This window comes from Toxorhynchites rutilus, chromosome 3 (assembly GCF_029784135.1).
Source record: "Toxorhynchites rutilus septentrionalis strain SRP chromosome 3, ASM2978413v1, whole genome shotgun sequence".
In the NCBI taxonomy this organism is placed as follows: Eukaryota; Metazoa; Arthropoda; class Insecta; order Diptera; family Culicidae; genus Toxorhynchites; species Toxorhynchites rutilus.
Window position 1 is genome coordinate 236,497,464 of NC_073746.1, and position 16,035 is coordinate 236,513,498.

Here is a 16,035-nt window from a genome sequence, read left to right on the forward strand (position 1 = left end):
CGTTCGAGAGTTAGCAAAACGTTTGAAATTTCCGAAATGCATGGTGTGTGACGTTCTGAAACGGTTCGGGGAAAGTCTGACCATCGTTTACAAAGTATGATTGCGTGATTATGGATGACGGAACGTACTAGTCGGCAGTTTTAGATCAAATTCCTGAGCAACAATTTCATACCTCGCTTTACCAGAAAAATGCAAAAAGAATGTTGTCAGGATGAGTGCCAACAGAAGAGATTAGTGCATTTTCTGGAGCTGTATGAGGTGAATTGTCTTTTCCGGTCGCATTTGGCAAGCTGCCACTACTCAAATTCCACCAAATAATGGTACAGCGAGAATTGTTTTACAGTAGTTCCCAAGGACCCTGTCAATACTCCGGAACTAAATCAAATTTAGGAACATTGATCAATTGTAAACGAATTAATGAAGAGAAAGAGTTCGAACAACATAAACAACTTCATTAAAAATAGGTAAATGTTTTTTTCTTTTGTTTTTTTCTTTTGTATGAACCATTGCGCCCTCATTGTTATGAACTATTGTGGTATGCCCAATTTTTTCTAATACGCTTCAAGGTTATCTACTGCTTATTTATGAAGAAGTGGACTGAAAGTTATAGCGAAATAGGTGCCAATTAGGTCCTGTGTCCTGTTATAAGTCCGGTAAATGTGCTGAGGTCTTTCTTGTAAATACTCAGCACTTATAGAGTAACCTTGAAACTCGGCGTGATATTTTTTTAAACTGATTAAGTTGTTCAGCTAACCAAATGGCCATCATTTCTCGGTTTCTTCAGATCACTTTTCAAAACACAATCAGAAATTCCACAGAATGGTTCTGGATCAGTAAAGGGTGAGATTGAGCCACATCTGGCAAATTCATCTGTTTGTTTATTTCCCTCTGTATCGCAAACTTATCTGACTTGGTTGTCCAGACAATTTTTGATGCTTTTGGAGCTTTAAGTGTCTCTTGACTGTCTAAGAAGATGCAGATGTTAGCATGTCTATATATTCTCTTGAGACAGACATTAATACATTCTATTTTTGCAGCTATTTCTGCCTGAAAAACTATTGGCCAGTTCCCCATAGCTACAATTTTTTTTTGTTCTAGGACCATACACTACAACTTTTTTTTCTGATACCCATTTTAACCAATCAGCATAGAACATGATTGAACCATTGCGAACACTGGGACCGCCTTCATCACATACAGTAAAACCTGTTTTTGTGCGAATTTTTTTTTTGTGCGGTTTCCTGTTCTTGTGCGAATTTTTTTTTGTGCGATTTTTGTTGTGCGGTATACGAAAAGAAGCATATTTGACGAAGTTATGCGGTCCCTATCTACCGCACAAAAAAAGTTTTTTTCAAAATGTGTACCGAACACGATTTTTTAAAGCCACTGGTGAAATTTTGCACGATTTTTTATATGCGATTTTTTTATGCGATCCCTATCCTGTACTGAACGAAAATGTTCGATTACACTGTATGAAATGTCATAATTTGTCGTAGGTTTTTTTTATCCCATTTATTTATTTATCAGGCTCATTAGCATTTTATCTGTAACAGAGCCGGGTTTTTATCGTGTACATGTACATATGTTAATGTTTCTATAAATTGTAAGTTACACAGTAGAAGTAGTAGCCATTTAGGCATTAGGTTTTCTGTTCCATTACATTATGGTAAATTACACTCTAGTAGCCATTTCGGCGTAAGGGTATTCTATCTGTTCTTCCATTGTTCAGCAGACCGGACAGCGGAGACAGTTGATATTGATCATTGTTGGGTTATTTATAGAACAGCAGCCTGATGTTTCTTGCAGAGCAGAGCAGTTGTATGGATGAATCGATCTTTGTTCCACCGTGGATCGATCTCCATAGCTGATGATGGTTGCGTGGACGTAATTATTCTATAACAACACAAAGATGGTCAATTGAGGGCCCTGAGTTTGAACTCACGATCGATCGCTTAGTAAGCGAACGCGTAACCAAGTGGCTACGAAGACCCCCTTTTGTCGTAGGTTCCATTCAATCACTTTTCATCTCTGAGGATGGTCCAACGCTTATAACCAGTGCTGAAAATATTCACATTCACGACATTCAAATTCGGCGAATTTCTGCCTTCCTTGTATTGATAACCTACTGCTCAAGCGAAAGTCGATAAATATGAAACAACACTATCAATGAACCCCAGTGGAATGAACATCAACATCAGCTTGCCAAGAAGTTCATTTTTCATTTGCAACTTCCTTTTCGTCATGGTATTCGTAAGGTCGAAAATGAAGATCATTGCGTGTTAGTGAAAATCAAAGCATAAAATTCAGCGTCACCAATTGAGAGTGAAATCGATTAATGGTAATGATGGCAATTCTTCGCACAAAATTCTTGTTCTTGACGACTTCGGCAATGGAATGCATAGAATAACTTGCTACGTTTTATGAATCTACTCACGATTGCCCGGAAATGGCATACACCGCCATTTATATGTGAAATGGGTGACACGTTTTCAATAAAAATTCACTACAAGCGATGAAGATCAACTTAACGTTCGTGATAATCACCTGAAATTATTGACAGTAATGAAAGTGCCTCAATGCAGGCTTTTCGAAATTCGTTCATGCTGTTTTCGATCAATATACCAGACAAAGTTCACGCATCTTGACTCTTGTGTTATACTCATTATGACAGATATGGTGTTGAGTTTCAACAGAAGAGAATTCATCCGATACTGGGAAAAATCTAATTCCTTCATTCGTGATAAAATTCTGATAATTTGTGGCACTGCTTATAACCATTCTTGGTTTGAGGCCCCATGTTAGGTCTATCATTTCAGAACATGCCCATAGGATTTTATTGGCCTTACTAATAAATGAATATAAGTGTGCGTACCAGGTTATTTTAGCATCTGTTGTTTTGTTGTTTTTGAGGGATTTACGCTCAGACCTTTTGTCTGTCTTCTACATTGCGTAAGGTTTAAGTGGGTATTCTAATCTAGAGACACGAATTTCAGACGTTTTTTCGAGTTTTTTCCGTATAAATAAAACAAAAAATATTTTCATTATTCATTATATCATCATTTGTTCATCTATCTTTTAACAATTAAACAAAAATGGAACGGAGAAAAAATATTCATAACTAGAACAGTTAAGAGCTGATGAAGTGAGCGGGTTTAAAAAAAAGTTGTGCCATGGCGTACACGATTCCAGCCCTTCTGGTAATCTGAAACAAAAAAAATCGAACAGATTCTGGATCAGTAAAAATGCCGCTGCCGCATGAACCTCGGACAAGTTAAAAACATCTTTTTTGACAAAACGGCGGCCGTTTGAAGAACAAAATGCGGTTCAAAAAGTTTTTTCTTACTTTTCTCGATTTTTTTTTTTTAAATAGTCAACATTAAAAAATATTATTTTCTCGAGGTTCATGCGTTCATGTAGAGAGATGCCTGCAGATTGTATCCATATATATTCGACACGGAACGGTTCGGTAGAAATTGAGATATTGTGTACGCCAGTTTGAAAAAAACTAGTTTCGAGAAAAACGCGTTTGAAGTTCATTGTTATGGACGTAGCAGGTTAGATACCGCTTCACTAAAATAGCTCTAACTCTAAACAATAGGATTTTCGATAAGTCCTTTCTAGGGTATTTTCTTGAATGCCAAAACTACAAAAATATGAAGGATAATTTTTTTAATTTTTTTCAAATTTCTAGACTAGAATACTGGCTTAAGGACACCTGCAGCCTATTCTATACTATGTCCTCAAAGTTTCCACGAACCATTATGACTGGATCTTCAGCAAAGCCTACGACTTCGAAATCTTTTGCCTTTAATCTACTCAGAGGGACATCAACCACTAGTGACCAAAGAAGAGATGATAGAACTCCTCCTTGTGGGCAACCTTTTGTTTCAATCACAAGTATCGACGACCCGCCCAGCTCCGAGGTGATTTGTCTATTTGTCTATTTGTGAGCATATGTCATGGATCCATTCGACTATACAGTCATCAAAATGTCTTCTTCTCATAGCCTGTCCGCGTTGTTTTGCGTAACCGCCTTTTACTCCACCAAGGAACATTCCGTGTCGAAGAAACTCTTCTTAGTGGGCAATTACTATTGTAGACAGAGACTATCGTTTCGTTTGAGTCTTTTGAAGTAGATTCAAGCTTCTGAATCGACCTAATTCTTGTATTGAGAATGTTTGTCTCGAGTTCATGGGAATACCGTTCCCAATTGGAATTTTTTGGAATCTTGATATTCTCTCTGTACTCTCAAGCCACCATTCGATTTAAATACAATGCGTCTATGATCAAACAATGACGCGTGTTCCGAAACGTGACAGTAATGAATTTTATCTTAAACTAGCTGACCCGGCAAACTTCGTCCCGCCCAAAATTTGTTTTTTGTTATCAATACTTTCAAACATTCATGTTTTCTTACTAAGCGCAAATTCATGAGTCCAATCGCAGAACTGTTCATTGATTGATTTTCTAATCGACCCCGTTGAATTTACCTTTTACGAAAAAATAATATCAGATTATTTTCAGATACAATTCCCGTTCAAGATATTTCAACCACTTGCAAATAACATGTTTCTCCGTTACATGGAATAAATGTTTGATACAGAAAATATGATAAAATAGAAGACAGACCCTCTTCTTCCCTAAGAGCAGGGGAGGAGTATCTAACCATCATAGAAACATGTATTGCATCCTAAAACCTCCACATGCCAAATTTGGATTCGTTTGCTTGATTAGTTCTCGAGTTTTAGTGTTTTAGTGTATGGGAGCCCCCCTTAGAGAGGGGGGAGGAGTGTCTAACCACCGTGAAAACATTTATTGCGCCCCAAAACCTCCATATACCTAATTTGGTTTTTGTTACTTGATTAATTCTCGAGTAATTCAGAAATTTGTGTTTCATTTGTATGGCAGTCCCCCCTAAGAGAGGGGGAGGAATATCTTACCACGACATTTATTGCACCGTAAAACCTCCACATGCCAAATTTCATTTCATTTGCTTGATTAATTCTCGAGTAATGCAGAAATTTGTGTTTCATTTGTATGGCAGCCCCCCCCCCCCCCTTAGAGAAGGGGGAGGGGGCTCAGACTATCATAAAAACCTTCCCCGCCCCAAAAACTTGTACATACCAACTTTTATGTCGATCAGTTCAGTAGTTTCCGGACTGCGTATCTGATAGCGTTTGTGAACGTTGGTTCATTATTATGTTACCAATGTCTATGTTGTTCTTTTCCGAAATTCAAAAAGACACTCACCTTGGTTGTTAATGTCGGTATTTCTTCACATAATGCGATCAGTGTTGGCTTCATGGTTTTCGGAGGTTCTTCGCTGTACCACAAGTTTGGTTCCACTAGTTCTGGAAGTTTTCAGATTACCACGGTTTTCGAAGTTTTGAGATTCCATGTTTCCAGGGCCCAGATCACCTTCGAATACACTGAAGTTTTTTCGAGATGTGATTTGGTTTTGCTTTGGATTAGTGTTCCACCAAAACTGAAAATCTGGACAGAAGAATTTGAGTGTAATTCTACCAAATAATAGTACAGCGAAAGTTGAGGTAGTTCCTAAGGACCCGGTCAATACTCCGGATCTGTAGCCAAAATAGGAAACTAATTGTAAGGCACAAACTGAAGAAAAAGGGTTCAAGCAACATGAGCCTTTCAAACCAAGCAATCATTATAACTTTGGGGATAATAGAGCAGCCATTCCATGCCAAACCGATATAGTAGTTCCAGATTTCCGTGGAAAGCGTTAGTTTTGTTCTTTATCACAAAATATTAGATCCTTTCTTCTCTACTTTTTTTTTATTAGGGTGCCCATTTCCATTTTATGGTGGTCTAAAAAAATTGTCCCTTTTTTCTCGAAAATCACTTTTTTCAAATTTCAAACTTTGAAAAATCAATACTAAAGAACAATAAACTAACGCCTCTCTGATTTTCGGATATGCTATGTAAAAAAACCTCAGCTTTCAAGAAAAAATAAAAAAATATCTGAAAATCTGTGAACCAGTATATCGGATTGGCATGGAATGGCTGAGCGTGTAGCCATCTTCCAAGATCATTCCCGCTCCATTGATTCTAACAACCTGCTTCCCGCAAATGAAATTGGAAAAAGAAAAGAATGCGTTATATTCGCCTATTAAAACTCTCAATTGCCATGCATGCTACCTGTCTTTGCTATTGAAAATGAAAGAAATGAAGGTGATTCGGAAGATTTAACCGACAAGACGATTCAATGCAATGCATGTAAAATGCAAGTTATGTTAAAAAAAATGTATTTCTTATCCGGCATTCTACTTCATAGCCCTATGTTTCGTAATGGCGTAATGTCAATTCCGGCACAAAAAGCACGGAATAATTCAGGATGTCGACTACCTGACAAAAACTGGAAAATCAGGGAATATCAAGGAATTCAAAAAGTGTCAGGGAATATCAGGGAGTTTTGTCCACAATCTGAAAAAATGCAATTCCGCGGATTTGAATTTTGATTATTGCAGTAATTAGAAAGTTAATGATACCAAAGCAACTGTATTTGACAAGTTTGACTCTCATTCACTTATACAATCAGCATCTTCAGTTACACTTCAACCAATTTTCTTCCTTTCTTCCTTCGAAAACTATCGATAAATCCATGCTTGAAACCCATATTATCAAAGCTCCTGTGGAGATCTAGAGATAGTATTGTCTGGAAACAGTTATGTGTCACAAATCACTCTGCACTGCTTAAAAAGGCGGAATAATGTCTCATGACAGCCAGGAAGCTATGAAAGTCCAACTAGGGCGTAGCTTGCCCCGTATACTAAATCTGCGCTCAATGAAACACTATCGTTGGTTTCGAAATCTGAATATAAGATTTTGAGATGAATAATAGAAGAAGGTGGTATATCGTTGCATGACGTCAAAATTCATAGGACGTCCTCAAGTATCAGATGAACTTGTAGCTTTTAAAGAAGGCCTGGGAAATGAATCTTTAAATAAACTTCTTCTGATGCCCATGAACGGCACCAAATTGAATTGTCCATTTTCCGCGAGTTGTAACTGGACTTTTAAAATAGAGAAGAAAAAGTCTTGAATTTGGATACCTTTGGATCTTATATCATACGGTGCATACATTCTGGGATGCCAAGCACTGGTTTTAAAGCTTATGGTGCGTTTGTGTATCCTGCGACGAGACCCGTGTCTTCTCTACATCCTTCCGTCATGGATTCCTATCAACAAATGGCTGGAAAACGATTCGATAAGTTTTTGACTCTATTAACGATTTTTTGTCGTATCAGTAGAGCTTTAGTAGACTTACACTGAAACAATATTGCTAGCAACGAAAGCAACAAATTTGCTCTCTATGATCAGAAAAATGAACGGCTGAAGCATTTTTGGAAATAATTAGTTTACGGAACTCTTCACCATAGTAAAAATGGTCTCTAGTCTCTCGTGTGGAAACCCCAACCTTTTTGAGGGATGTCCCATTAACACCGAATGTTTTTATGAAAACATGCGTGAAGAAACGGTTGTGCTATGCGACAAGGTTATCAATAAAAATGTTGAGCTAGTTGATTCAACGAGTTTGAAATATTCCATTCTCTTTATCTAGAAGACAAAGAATGTCCGAAGAAAGAAGCTTTTGTGTCAAATGAATCAAGAAGAAGTGAAATCTCCCCCAGGCGAAACTAGAAACAAATCGGGAAAACACAGAGAAGGAAACCAAAAGATTGCAAAAAAATCGTTTCGTTAAAATCATAAGAGTTCCGTGAAATTGATCCAAATCCAAATGAGAATAACTCGTCTTGTATTAGTGTTTAATGATCCTTTCTTGTTAACTTTAAACTGTGTCAATAAATCTATTTTTTATCTTTTACGATACTTCTCAGTCGTCGTTTAACTCAATCAAAAATAACAAAAAATTAATCCATTGGAATATATCGACAGACGTTCATAAATTTCATCGTTTTAGCTGATCAAACGTTTGAAGAACTACAACTACAGAATTAGAAGAACTACAACTACAGAATATTTGACTAGTCTTTGACCACTCTTTTTATCGTCGAATCGACTTCCGACTTCAGTTTTCCGGTTTGAAAAGAGTTGTTTTTTATATCAGCAACGTGATCAGAATGTCCATTAAAAAAATATCTTGGATTGACAGGGCAAACGTTCAAAGGCCAATCAAAATCGAGATTTATCGATTTCTAAAATTTAAGAACAAATAGAGCGTAAGTTTTCCATTCATTTATCAGCTCAAACAGTGCGGAATTGACTTTTTGAACAAGAAAAATATATTTTTAAAAAAACGGCTATAGTGGGTTCAAGATCAAATTAATTGGATAATGAGATTTGTGTGACTGTAACTAGAGGATTTGGTCCGATGAGACTGAAATAAGGTTATTTGATTAGAGGGGAAAATTTCAAAAAAATGCAAGTTACTCAACTTTTCTTTACCAATCAATGCCACGGCGATGTCAAGCTGTATAAAATGGATATACTTTTTGCCTTGTTTTTTTACTGTTAATTCAATCATCTGATCTCAAATTGACTGATCATCTGAATCATCTCAAAAAATGACCAAGGTTACTTCCATATCACATGACGCATGCCTTTACTCGAATTAGTTCTTTCCCGTCATTCCAACAGTTGATCTTATATAAAAATTACTCGTCCACCGTGAAACATTTGTAGAAAAAAAACAAGCAAAAAAGTGCAATTTTATACTGAAAAACAGGAACAGTATAATCGCGTCTTTCTATGAACGGCAACGAAGTTTGGAAACAACGTAATTTCTCGAGATCTTCGTCTCGCCATCCAGATGTTTTTATTTACTTTTCCATGACAGTCGTTTGAACTGTTTTGTGCGTTTAGCGTCACTCATTCTTGTTGGCCGATAAATATCGCTTTCATTCTTCATTAGGTAATAATGGTAATAGCATACGGCTGTTAAAATATGAGACTCGAAAACAAAACAGACTGGAACCCAAAATAGCTTTATTTAACCACGCCACCACCATTTAGTGCTTGCCATCACAAGTTCAATGTTGCGTCCTCGCGTGCCAGGTGATGCTGGTGCCTTTGGAATGGTATGGTCTAGCCTAGAGACAAATTTCAATCTTTCGGCACATACAATCGATTCTCGGTGTCGTTAGTAGATTGACCGCTAGCCTTGTTTGGATGTGACGGGGTGGTGTTTTTGATTCGAGTGTGGCGTCATGTCATCACTTGGAATGTGATGGTTGGGAATTCAGCACTGTGCCACGAAAGCCATGAGATGAAATCGATGATGAATAATTTGGTCCAATTTGAAATCCCGAATGGATAATATATAAAATTATAGTATCACTATTTTCAATGGTTGGATTATTTGTTTTCTTGTTCGATCATAATTTTTCGTCATTCTATTGGGTCATTTAACACGTTGAGCCCGGATTGTTCTTGCTATGCTTCCCATTCATTCCGCATCAAGAGTATTTACACAGCATCAGTGACGGTCGTCACTCCTAAAAATATTTATTGTATAAAAAGTCAGTCAGAAATAGTGAGAAATTCGACGAGAAAGTAGTCACATTTCGTAAAATATCTGAAAACAAACATGTTCGCTTTTATTTCCTTATTTAGTAACTGTCAGTTCGAGTGATTAACGTTTAACTAACGTAAAGCTCAATGTCGGCCCCTAGGGACCGACACGGGGCTCAACGTGTTAAGAAGTATCTGCGGTTGTTTGTCGCTAGACGGTGTAAGTTATGAATAGCCCCTTGGTACTAATTATTTTTACCTCAGGGTCCTTCATCTATGCATGAGGTGAACTCCCAAATACTTGAGAAAAAGACGAACCAAAAATTTCATTGTGGTAAGAACGGAAAGGTATATTTTTTAATATATATTTTCTTTTCTTTTTAGTTTAGTAAATCAGTAGACGTTGCGGCCGAGCAGAATTCAAGTAAGTTTTCGAAACGAAACGAAACGAAACGTTCGACTTACTCTGCCCAAGCGTAGTCCCAATCGAAACACCCGATTGGGACTACGCTTTGACGATACCGTGCTTGGTAATAGAGTCCGGCGATCAACGAGCTCCCAAATCGCTACTTCCCGCGCATATGGGAGAGTAAGTCGAACGTAAACTCATTTCTATTCCTATAAAGTTCAAGTATGTTTTCATGTTTGAAAGCGTATAAACAGAGGTCCTCCGTGGGATCTTGTTTACCACCAATATACACATTTTTTCACGCTCTAACGCATGATCTAATGCATTCTTCATTCAGCATCCAGCATCCAGAAATGAAATACCGCTGAAGCCGTGAACCATTTACCGAATTTGATTTCGCTCGATGTGTATTCGGGGAAATATGTCTCTATTCTCTGATGGAATGTCTTCATGGTTTATATATAGAGTGCGCTGGAGAATTCCAATTCCCCATCGTCTTTCCACGAGAGAAGGAATCTTCGAAACCAAAAATGTCTCTGCCAGCAAAAACAGTGCAGAGCAGAAAATAGTGCCGGCTATTTTCACGGATCGATTGTCAGCGTCAGCGTACGAAACGAAGCGAAAATGTGTTCATTATCGTAATAAATATCGATTCGCCCGGACGGAAGAAAGGAAACTTCTGTGACGTATTATTTCCGGTCGTTTTACCCAGCCTCTCAACCAATACGTGATCACAAATCGACCAGTGATACTAAGTTCATGCGGTTTCCAAAGCGCCCTCCGGAACAACCTGTTGCGAACTTTATCTCAGTAACAACAGTCCTCCTTACGCCACGTGAGCGAAAAAGCAGAAAATAAATTAATTATCGGTTCAGTCCTTGATATTCCAGAAGCTTAGGTGATTGTTTTCCAGCCATCAATCGGTTCCTGACCGTCACCGTAGCTCATACTTCTCAATGCGGTAAACAGAGCTAAGTTTGATTGTGTGGTTGACGGAATAGTGCTAATAATAAGACAAACATTCGAATGAGAGCATCTCTCAATGATAGGTTAAACCACTCACCACAACATCACTTATCAGTAAACTGCCAGTGTGAGCAAACACGTTCAACCTTCATCCGTCCGAACCAGGAGAGAAGCTGTGACAGTGCAAATTGCATTATTGCCGGTCGTCAAGTCGCGATTTAGGAGCCGCAAGCAACAGTTGAGCTGCTCACCCCTCCCACGCACTCAGCTGCAGCTCGATGCAGAATCGGTCGTCACTATGCACTCTATCCGTCTGAAGACGCTTCCTGCGCTCACAACGATTCGCCATTTACGTCATTCAGGCCAAAACAGTGACTCTAATTGGCGGCAGAATGGGAGTGTTCGTGTTTACGCGATGGAAAGTCGGGTGTTTATCTTTCATTTTCCAGCGGCGTTTTATTAACGTAATCAAATTTCAATGTCACCACTTGTCGCACCGAGCAGAGTACATTAATTATATGTGTTTCTGTGGCGATCATCGGAAATGATGGGTTATTTATTTATGTTTTGTTTTTCATTCACCAATGTAGGTCATCGTTATACGCTTTATTCGTGTTTGCTCAGCATGGCGTTTGCCAAAATTATGAAATGATTTGTTTTGTTGTGTTAAAATATCATACCATGGTAAATCGAATTATGTTGGAATAAGGAGAAAAACGTAAACTGTTGTACCTGCCCTTGGTGGCCTTGTAGTGTGTATAGGAAAATACACCTAACCTAATCTTATGTATGTAAACCAGTACGTCAGCAAACATCTAGCAATTATTTTACATAGATGATGATATAAAGTTGAGATTTCGTCCGTGCATCGTGTCTATTAAGCACTGGAATTTTCAAGAAGCGTTTCGAACACTATGCGACCACTCAATATAAGATTGAAGGCACGTGTAGTGTTCGTTCGTTGTTGAATTATAGAGGCTTTAAACTCTGAGAATTCATTCGCCTCTCAATGTGTAGTGTTCATCATACACGCTATTCATACACTTTTTGAGGTAGAATTAAATCTTTCGAGACATATTTTGGGTACAAATTGATAAAAAAAATCGATAGCGTCACGTGAAACGTCCAATTTTGAGCACTTACTACTTTATTTTTTGTTGGATCCACGCGATTTTCGCACCAATCGATTCGGGACCTTCCTAATAGTCTTTTTACATTTACATTCACATTTTCTCAAAACGTCAACGGGCTTTACACGAGTGCCCTAATGATGGAACCTTACTGCTAATCTACAAAAACTTCTTAAAATTAACTTATTTGTAAACAAAATCTATGTCAGGACTACAGAGTACAGAGCTTTAGGACGAATGAGAAAGATGACAATCGAAACAGGAACTACATCGGTTAAACACACGACACATACTAGAAACGGGTTCACTATAACCGTAATTAGTGCGTGATGATGGGAGGAACAAGAAATTATTGATACGCAAATAACGTCGGCTAATGTTGAAATGTTCAGGACAATCAATGTTTGATGAAATCAAATCTGACGTAAATATGGCCTTGGCAACATCTTTTCGGGAACGTAATAAGTCCAGCCCAATCAGTCTACAACGGTCCTCATAGCTGGGAAGATTGAGCGGATCATTCCACGGCAAATTGCGCAAGGCGAATCGGACAAGTTTTCGTTGAATTGATTCAATTCGCTGAATGCTATTTTGGTAGTATGGTGACCATACTACACAAGACCCATTCCATGAGGTTATGCACCAGAGAACCAAATTTCAAATTTAGTTTTAGGAGAAAATTGAAAACGTTATTTGAATAAGCACTAAATCATGAATTGTTTGTAACAAATTTGATTTTTATGTACCAAATTTTGAGAGATTACTACATAATTATAATTGAAATATTTTAGGTTTTCACTATTTTTATGTTTCTTGAGATATCTCTGCACATGCTTAACCAAACTTCAATGTCTATATACCATTGAATGGATGCTTGAATGCTTGTTTGAAGATCTGTGGGTAGACCTACGTTTCATTCTGTAATTTATGAGAAACAAGCATTTGAAAAACAGACATTTTGAAGCGTTGTCACGTCACAAAAATAGAGTTTTTTTTAGTTTATCAGATGAACATAGGTTCAAATATTTTTATACTTGAGTTTCTCTGAGCAAACAATGAAGATCAACAACCCATAAAATATTGTTGAGATCGGTCCACAAATAGAGGAGTATCAACTGTCTTCAGAAGTTGTTGTCACGTCACGAAAAGTATTCGATCCATTCCAGTGCGACGGAACTACATTTTGACTCACTACAAACACTTTTTTGCGTTTTCATTAATAAAGCACACAAAATTAAACGATGTTATAGTAACATTAGGAAAATTTCCAACAAGAATCATCAGTTGGAGAATATTTTATTGCTAGATTGGCTTGTTGTCAGTCAAATACTTTTGTGACGTGGCAACACCTGACTTTTTCCTGTTTCGGACTGCTGAACATTAATGATTAAATGATTAATTTAATTAATTACAGTTCCGTTTCAAAACATACAAATGATCTTTCTCTTATGTTTTATCAACAATATATGAACGTAGATTCCATAATATGAGATATAATCTTATTTCAACTTCCGGTTTGCTGATGGTAGTATTGAATGCTGAAAAAATATGGAAACCCCATACAATATGGGCTTACCAGCGGAAGTCGAATATCGTATTCTGATACCATTTTGGAATCGAGGGTGGTGCCTTCCGGTTCGTTAAAAACGGATATTAAGGACCGGAAATGGCATGCATCCCACAATACGATCGTGAATGGTAATGTTGGCATGTATCCATGGGTGCGCGAAGAGGAATAAAAAAAAGTTTAATAGTGAGAGATAGGATTTAAGTGAGAGGGAGATAATGTTTGAGTGGACATAACTTAGCCTTAGAGCGACGTGTGTGGAGTTATACAAAAAAGTGCACATACGAATGCACACGCAAACATCAACGATCAACGATCAACGATCAAAGTCAACGTCAAAGTCAAAGTCATCTTCAACACGCAAACATAAACTCCCTTGCACAGGTATGTGCGCGGATGCATACAAAGAGTTTATCAAAAGTTTCTGATAGCAAAATCAAAGGCGTTCCCCCTGTAGTGAGCGCCACTCGATGAACCAGGTCTGTGCTAGCCATTGATGGCAAGCGCCAGAGTGAACTTTTGGAAGGGAAAGGGGAGATCTCAGAGGAAACTAAGAAGTGTTCAGAGTAATAAAAAAAACATAAAAAAATAGTATATCTCTCGCTGCAATACGGTGAAATTCTTATTTAATACAACTTATTGATTGTGTGACGTGATAACGCTTCGTGGAGACAGTTTATTCCCACAGAGCGCGTTGTCATGTCACAAAATGCATTCCGTTGCAATTTTTTTGAAAAACTACGTTCACCTTTCATTGACAAATCATAGAACAAAGTTTATTTGTATGTTTTGAAAAGGAACTGAAAATACAACATTAATGTTCAAAAGTCGGAACGCGCAAAAAGACAGGTGTTGTCACGTCACAAAAGTATTGAGCTGGCAACAAGCGAATTCAACTGCAAAATATTCCCAAACTGAAGATTCTTGTAGGAAATTTTCTCAATTTCACTTTAAAATCGTTAACCATCTGGAAATCGTGTGATTTATACATGAAAACGAGAAAAAAACCGGTGTTTAGTGAGTCAAACCGTTGTCACGTCACGCTGGAATGGGTCACAAGCGTACTCAAGAATTGAACGTATCAATGCGCAGTAGAGTGTCTCTTTGAACTGCTTTGGATGCTTTAGACGTAATGTAGGAAATGTGGACATGAAATGTTAGCTTGGAGTCCAACATGACCAAGGCCAAGGTCTTTGATGGTATTGACACGTTCCAATATTACACCATGCAACTTATAATCGAAGATTATTGAAGATCACTTGCAGGAAAACGATATCACAGAACACTTCGATGGATTTAAAGTCATTTTGATATAAAAATCATAGAATTCTAAATAGCTAATTTGTTAAAACAACATTAAAATGAGAGCTTCTAATGTCCCATACATTTGTACACACCGCGAGGTATTTCCCTATCACGGATTACAAAATCAAGCTGCGTGACGAAAGCGTCACTGATGGTACAAGCAAGCTGCATGGGTTCTCGTATCCGAGCTAGAAAATATATAAGAGCTTACCATGGATTAAATATTCAAAAGTATCTACACTCCTTGCTTGTTACACTACTATCCATTATCTAAAAGTCACGTTAAACCCGATAATCTGCTACTCCTTGTCACACATATCACATATCCTTATCGAATCTCAAGCTAGTTCTACACAGAACTCTTAGCGCTGTTTTGAACTGCTCCTTATCAAAACAGCTGAGCAAAGTAGAGCGACGCTATTGCTTCACTAACGTTTATTTGATCGGTTTCACTAGACCAGCGAGCCCCAAACTATTGACCTTCGCGATCCATTATATTGTAATGAAGATTCTCGCGGCCCCTGAAAATATGGATAAATTACGTTGAGGCGAATCTCAAAAATAGCACTTAAATGTTCATTCAGGAAGTACACAGAAAAAAATAATTTCAAATTTCTGATCCAAATCTAGCTCATTCTCTTCTTTATCAATCGCATTTCAGAGCCTTTCGAAAATGTTAATATTTTCAGTATGCCTGATTCCTGACTATTGTCACGGAACAGAATCATATTTGTTTGTTTGATTTGTAGCTCCAAAGTGAACGAACTTTGATGCATGAATTAGCTCCTTTGCCACTTAGAGTACTTTTTAGTTTTTTTTCAGAATGAGGCGATCTGGCGTAGTGGTCAACACCCGTACCTCTCACGATAGAGGTCACGAGTTGAATGCTCACTCCCGACATTCTTCCTTCGGAATGGAAGCCGTGGCCCGAGTGACGAATCAGTCAAAGATTGAAAGTCGCTATGATACAGTATAGCAAAACATTCCCAGAATTCCTGAATTGTTACTAAAATTTGTCTCAATACCTCTAGAATTATTGTACATCACAAATATCAGAAATTGTACTCAAGAGCTGACATCCGTTGATTCGTCGAGTGGGATCACATATCGGGAAATCATCTCTGCACGGTTTAGTTAGACAAAGAGACCTGCCGCACCTAATTCTC

The 16,035-nt window shown here is 37.8% G+C and overlaps 1 protein-coding gene across 1 annotated transcript in view; it reads left to right on the top strand.

The window, feature by feature from the left end:
- Nucleotides 1-16,035, top strand: part of LOC129775690 (uncharacterized) — a 177,348-nt gene that overhangs the window by 29,357 nt on the left and 131,956 nt on the right. Inside the window, 1 exon segment of the mRNA XM_055780705.1 lies at nt 9,877-9,916. The gene's annotated coding sequence lies outside the window, so the exon portion shown is untranslated.